Source organism: Paroedura picta, chromosome 1 (assembly GCF_049243985.1).
Source record: "Paroedura picta isolate Pp20150507F chromosome 1, Ppicta_v3.0, whole genome shotgun sequence".
Classification (NCBI taxonomy): Eukaryota; Metazoa; Chordata; class Lepidosauria; order Squamata; family Gekkonidae; genus Paroedura; species Paroedura picta.
Genome location: NC_135369.1, coordinates 89,761,502 through 89,767,501, shown reverse-complemented (window position 1 = coordinate 89,767,501; position 6,000 = coordinate 89,761,502).

Below are 6,000 nucleotides of genomic sequence, written 5' to 3'. Positions count from 1 at the left end.
GGCCAAGACAGAGCTCCTTAGCAGGCAGACAGCAGGCAGGGAGGCCCTCGTGAGCAAGCCCTCCACCACGACCCTTTGCCCAGGGCTTCTCCCCTTACCTGCTGCTGGCTCCAGGCACTGAGGCATCTGAGAGCAAAGAGGCTAGAGCCCAGGGTTGGAGGGTGGGAGCCGCAGGGACAGGGCCAATCAGGACAAACTGGCTGCACCCTGATTGGCCCTATTCCAACTTGGACACATTCCAGCCGGACACGCCCCACCCCCTAGGCTGTTTCAGAAATATATAGAGGAACAACAATGGATAAGGATAGGTGTAAGGAACTTTTCTTGCTGAAACTGAGTTACTACAAAGCCAGCAGCCCCAACCTCTCCCCCTGAATTTAAGCCTTAGTGCATTACATTAACCACGCTAACATGCTTGCATAAACTGGTACTAGTAACAACATTCCAGAACAGTTAGACTAGTTCATAACCATTACAAAGAGATAAGGAATAACAAGGAAGACAGTTCTGTGGAAATTTATTAGCAAACTAATTGGGGCCAACAAGATTAAATGAATTCAAAAGCATCACATGACAGAATCAGAAAAACAGGCCAAAGGACCCAGGCGTAGAAACAGAACATGGAAATATATCCTCATATCCAACCCTCCAAAATACAGTCTGAAACAAGATATGGCAAGAACATTTGGACTTGAGAAGAGGATCTTGCCAGTTACTGACTGCAGTGAGTACATCAGGACAATCTAGCAGTTGATCACCATTACTGCAGGGTGGGGCAAGTGTCACATTCTCCTCTCTTCCTTTCTCATTCTGTAGTTCTGTAGTTCTCCTTGCCTGCCCAGTACATGCAGGCCAAACATTTGGCTCCACCCTTTCACACTCCATTTACAACGGAATCAAATCAAATCAAAGCTTTCTTCCAAGCCAAAAAAGACAGCAAGGCTGCTGTAAACAAAATCGTTTTGTGCTCATTGTGACCCTGTCACTTGTATATCTGCTGCATCACTCCTTATTTTTCTGACTCCTTCTGGCCTTCAGGAACTCTGTAACATAGTCAAGCACCAGAATCACAGCCAGATATAAATATGACAGGAGGGAATTTTAATGGGAGAAATGGTGAGGGTGTGTTTCTGTATGAGAATACATAACACTTAAAACTCAATATATTCTTTGTAGTAACATATAATTTCTTCCTGGAAATTTGATGACACCCATCATATAAGAGGACATTCGTCAGATTATCCACCACACACCTCTTTCACAAGGTAAACTCTAAGAAATGAGTGATCAAAGAAATATTTAGTAAGGGCCTAAAATACTCAGTAGAGAGCCTCTTGTGGTGCAGAGTGGTAAGGCAGCGATATGCTGTCTGAAGCTGTCTGCCCATGAGGTTGGGAGTTCAATCCCAGCAGCCGGCTCCAGGTCGACTCAGCCTTCCATCCTTCCGAGGTCGGTAAAATGAGTACCCAGCTTGCTGGGGGGTAAACGGTCATGACTGGGGAAGGCACTGGCAAACCACCCCGTATTGAGTCTGCCATGAAAACGCTAGAGGGCGTCACCCCAAGGGTCAGACATGACTCGGTGCTTGCACAGGGGATACCTTTACCTTTACCTTTAAAATACTCAGTAAGTTTGCTGTAGGCTAACTACACATGAGGTAAATTATACTAATGTTTAAAAGTATGTTCCCATCTTCCTCAAGCCTGCTGTGGAGGTACTTTTCACCTCTCACTTGCCTTGCTAATTATGGTGTCCTTGTCTGCTACTGAGAACCAAAGAAAAGAGACCTGAGGTACTGCAAACATAAGGTGACCAGATTGTCCCACTTTTTGTGAAATGTGCCTACTTACATAAGCATGTGAACAGATTGACTGGCCAGGCTGCTGTGCCCAGCAGTCCAAGCAAGAACAAATAGCCCACTGCCAGGTTGAGTGAGCTGGAGCCTACTAACCCATTGACCCAAATGTGCACACTTCCTCTCTTGCCTCCCTCCCTTGGCAGTATAGGAAGGATTAAATAAGAGACAGAGCCAAAGCCCATGCATGCTGCCTGCATGGAAACACTATCTTATGTACCAATCTGAATGGAAACAGTGGAGGGATGAGGGGTAAAGAAAAGTCAGGGACTGGTGCAGGCATTCAGAAAAGCAAGAAATAAGTCTGCAAGACGCAATTAAAGTAGAGCTTGTATCTTTGGAGAGTGGCAACAATATCAGTGATGATATTTAAGAACATGAGAACAGAAAGTCCATCTAGCCAAGCAGTCTGTCTCATACACTGGCCAACCAGTTTCTCTGGAGGGCCAACAACAGGGCATTGAGGCAGAGGCCTACCTGATGCTGCCTCCTGGTGCTGGGATTCAGAGGCTGACTTTCACTGAATGTGGAGGCTCCCCTTGGTCACCATGGCTAGTAGCCACTGATAGACCTATCTTCCATGAATCTATCGAATCCCTCTTTACAGCTGTGTGTTCCTCCTGCTATCACTACAGCCTCTGGCAGCGAATTCCATGTTTTAATCACTCTCAGTGTAAAGAAGTAATTATATATGTCCATCCTGATTTTACTGTCCATCAACTTCACTGGATGCTCTCAAGTTGTAGCATTTGGGGAGAGGGAGAAAAAGTTCTCTTTGCCAACCCTTTTCACTCCATGCATATTATAGAAACCTCTACAATGCCCCCCCTCCCATCCCAAGTTGGCTCCTTTATTATACTGACAATTCCTAGCTCTTCAGCCTTTCCTCATAAGGAAGGTACACCAACCTCCATATCATCTTGGTTCCCCTCCTCTGTACTTTTTTCAGATCTGAGATGTCCTTTTTGAGATACGGAGGGCTCCCCAGAGGCCTCTTCTCCTGCACCAGCCAAAGAGATCAGCCGGTCATGGCTGCTGCTCTCGGGAGAACAGGCGGAGCCCACAGACGTTCATAAGAACAGGTAAAGGGGGAGATATGGAGAAAAGGAAGGAAAAGAAGAGACATGAGGCTCCACAATGCGAATGCAGTTTTTCAAACTGGCTGCATGGCTTTACAGCGTACCTGGCCCTAATTGCGACTGCATAGCCAGAACAGGGGGAGCACCCGGCCAGGTACCTCTCACACATGCTGGAGGCCAAGCAGTCTGGTGGTGAGTAGGCCGCAATGGAATATAAGTAATTTAGGGAATTGATGTCCCACACTTCAGGAGCCTGGTGGGACCTCAAGCACCAGAATTCACGGCTTGTGAAGGTGGATCCCCATGTGAGATCACAGAGAGACAAGGACCAGAAGGCGAATGTACCCAGGAAACGGCTTGGCCTGCTCTGCTGGGATTATAACCATAAGGTTTGCAGGAGGCTGCAATGCTGCTACAACCACATATGCAAAGCCTGCGGGATGACGTATACGGTCCAGACCTGAACTAAGCCAGGGGGGTTCCCAGCAGCCCTTTTGTGGGGCCTGACCCTCCACATGGTAGGAGGGAGGGGTGGGCACAGGAGGGCCTTCTCCTGTTGCCAAGGCCGACTGAGAACACCCCAGTGGATCTGTGGAGCCTCGCCCCCATGCCAATAAGGGTAGGTGTTCTGAGGGAGCTGCTGGCCTGCTACCCTGACAGAAGGGCAGCTGACTATGTGCTGAATGGGTTTATGGAGGGATTTTGCATTCCTTTTACAGGAGAAAGAGTGGCAAAAGACTGTTGTAACTTCAAGTCAGCCAGGGAAATGCCTGAAATCCTGATGGACAAAGTGAATAAGGAGTGTACAGTGAGGTGGATTGCTGGCCCCTTCCCGATTCCTCCTTTACCAAACCTGTGGGTATTACCAATGGGGATGATGCCCAAGAAGGCACTAGAACAGTACAGGTCGATTCACCACCTGTCCTACCCGCAAGCGCCTCTGTGAACGATTTTATCATGCCAGAACTGTGCTCGGTAAAATATGCTTCCTTTGACCAAGCCATGGCAATGGTTAGGGGCTGTGGCCCAGGGGCTTTAATGGCAAAATGCAATATTCAGTCTGCATTCCACCTCTTGCTGGTACATCCAGAGGATTTTTGCCTTCTGGGGTTTAAACTGCAAGGGAACTGGTACGTGGATAAGGCCATGCCAATGTGATGTTCGATCAGCTGTTCGGCATTCGAATTCTTTAGCCCTAGAATGGGCAGTGAAGGACAGCCATGGTTTCAAGGAAGCTACTCACTTTTTAGACAACTTCCTTTTTGCCAGGGCTGGGGGTACCAGGGATTGCAAGAATCACCTCAGAACACTCCAGACACTGGCGGGGCGAGTCGGGGTACCTCTGACTGTGGAAAAAATGGAGAGTTCGGCTACCAGACTCAAGTACCTGGAGATCCACAAGTAAGCTGCTGGCAGTATGATGTTCTCTCTCCTATTGCGACCCTCTGTCATGAAAGACTTTAAATGCAGCCAGGCAGCCAGGCAGGAAGATGCAAATAAGTTAGAAATGTAAAAACAGATACCAAATTTTGGGGGGGGGGGTAGAGAACTATGTCTGAGAAAATGCTGCAGTAGAAAAAATGTAGACACTCCTCTCTGTGCAGTAGAAACAGTTTAGTCTCATCTCTGTGTCTCTTCACAGCTTCTGTCTCCACTACCCAGCTACATTCAATTAAATACACTGGAAGATCAGTCACAAATGCCCCATGTAGAATGCAGTTCGATCCTATCAATTATAAAATGGCAGTACTGGCAATCTTTTGAAAGCATCTGATGAGATGGGAAGTTGGTTAAGCATGCTGAGAATGTCAGCATGAACATGATTGTCAGGAAAACTTACCTTGATTGAACCTCCTCAATGCACAATATGAGCTTCTGATCCTGAATGGTTTTTGTTGAAATTAATCTCCAGCATTGTGATGAGCCGTTTCACACTTCTGCAGTAGCAGCTTGTCCAGGCTGTGAACTGGCAATAAGTAACAAATGTCACACTTGAATAACTGTGCAATCTAAACCAATTTATACCTGTCTAAGCCTATTCACTTAGATGGAACTAGGGTCCATTACACACGAGCATCTTACTGCAGATTTTCCGAGCACTAAACTTTTAATCTTACCTTCAGATTCTGTACCCTACGTACCATCCCTCCCCGCGGTGTATTTATTCTGCAGTTCACTGAGACTGAAAGTTGATTACACAATGGAAGCCAAAGCAACCAATGGGATAATACATATAATAAGCAATGTAATAAGACTAGGAATTGAAGAAAAGTAGAAACAGACTTCATTTTTGCTTATCAATAAAAATAATTTTGCTTTTATTTCAAAATTCTGCCTCTGTCTGAATTTTCTCATAGGTTACATTCTCCCCATATACATAAGTCACCCTTACTTGTTACCCTTCTCACTTAGCATGTCTTCTAGAATTGTTAATTTCCCCATCCAGTATTCAGGAAACAAGTCTATTTCTGGTATCAGTGTAACTTTCCCCCATGTAGTTCTCTGAGCATTCTGCATTTATTAATGGCCTGGATGCAGCCTTGTGTGGGCAGTCTTCAAAAGGCAGGCTGCCCAGGATACTCCACCAACAGAAAAAAAACATCAGTGGGTTCATCAGTGGTTGCTAGGCAGATCCCTCAGATTGCCTTTTCCCTATTGATCACATATCCCCCATTCGGGGCCAATCATGTCCAGTTTCAAGCAGTAAGTCATCGGGTGCCACAATACAGGTTTTATTATATGGAAAGATTGTAAAGTTGTTAGGTCTATGATAAATGTTTGTTACAATGAAAACCATTTAACACATTGAGTATTTTTTTCTATACCTTTGAAGCAATTTCACATTTGTTTGCCAAGTCATAAGGGTGCTATAATTTATTGATTTGAAACTTCCACCCCATTAGAGGAGGAGGAGGAGGAGGAGGAGGAGAAGGAGAAGAAGAAGAAGGAGAAGAAGAAGAAGAGGAGGAGGAGGAGGAGGAGGAGGAGGAGGAGGAGGAGGAGGAGGAGTTGGTCTCAAAGGGGCTTACAGTCACCTTTGCTTTCCTCTCCCCACAACAGACACCC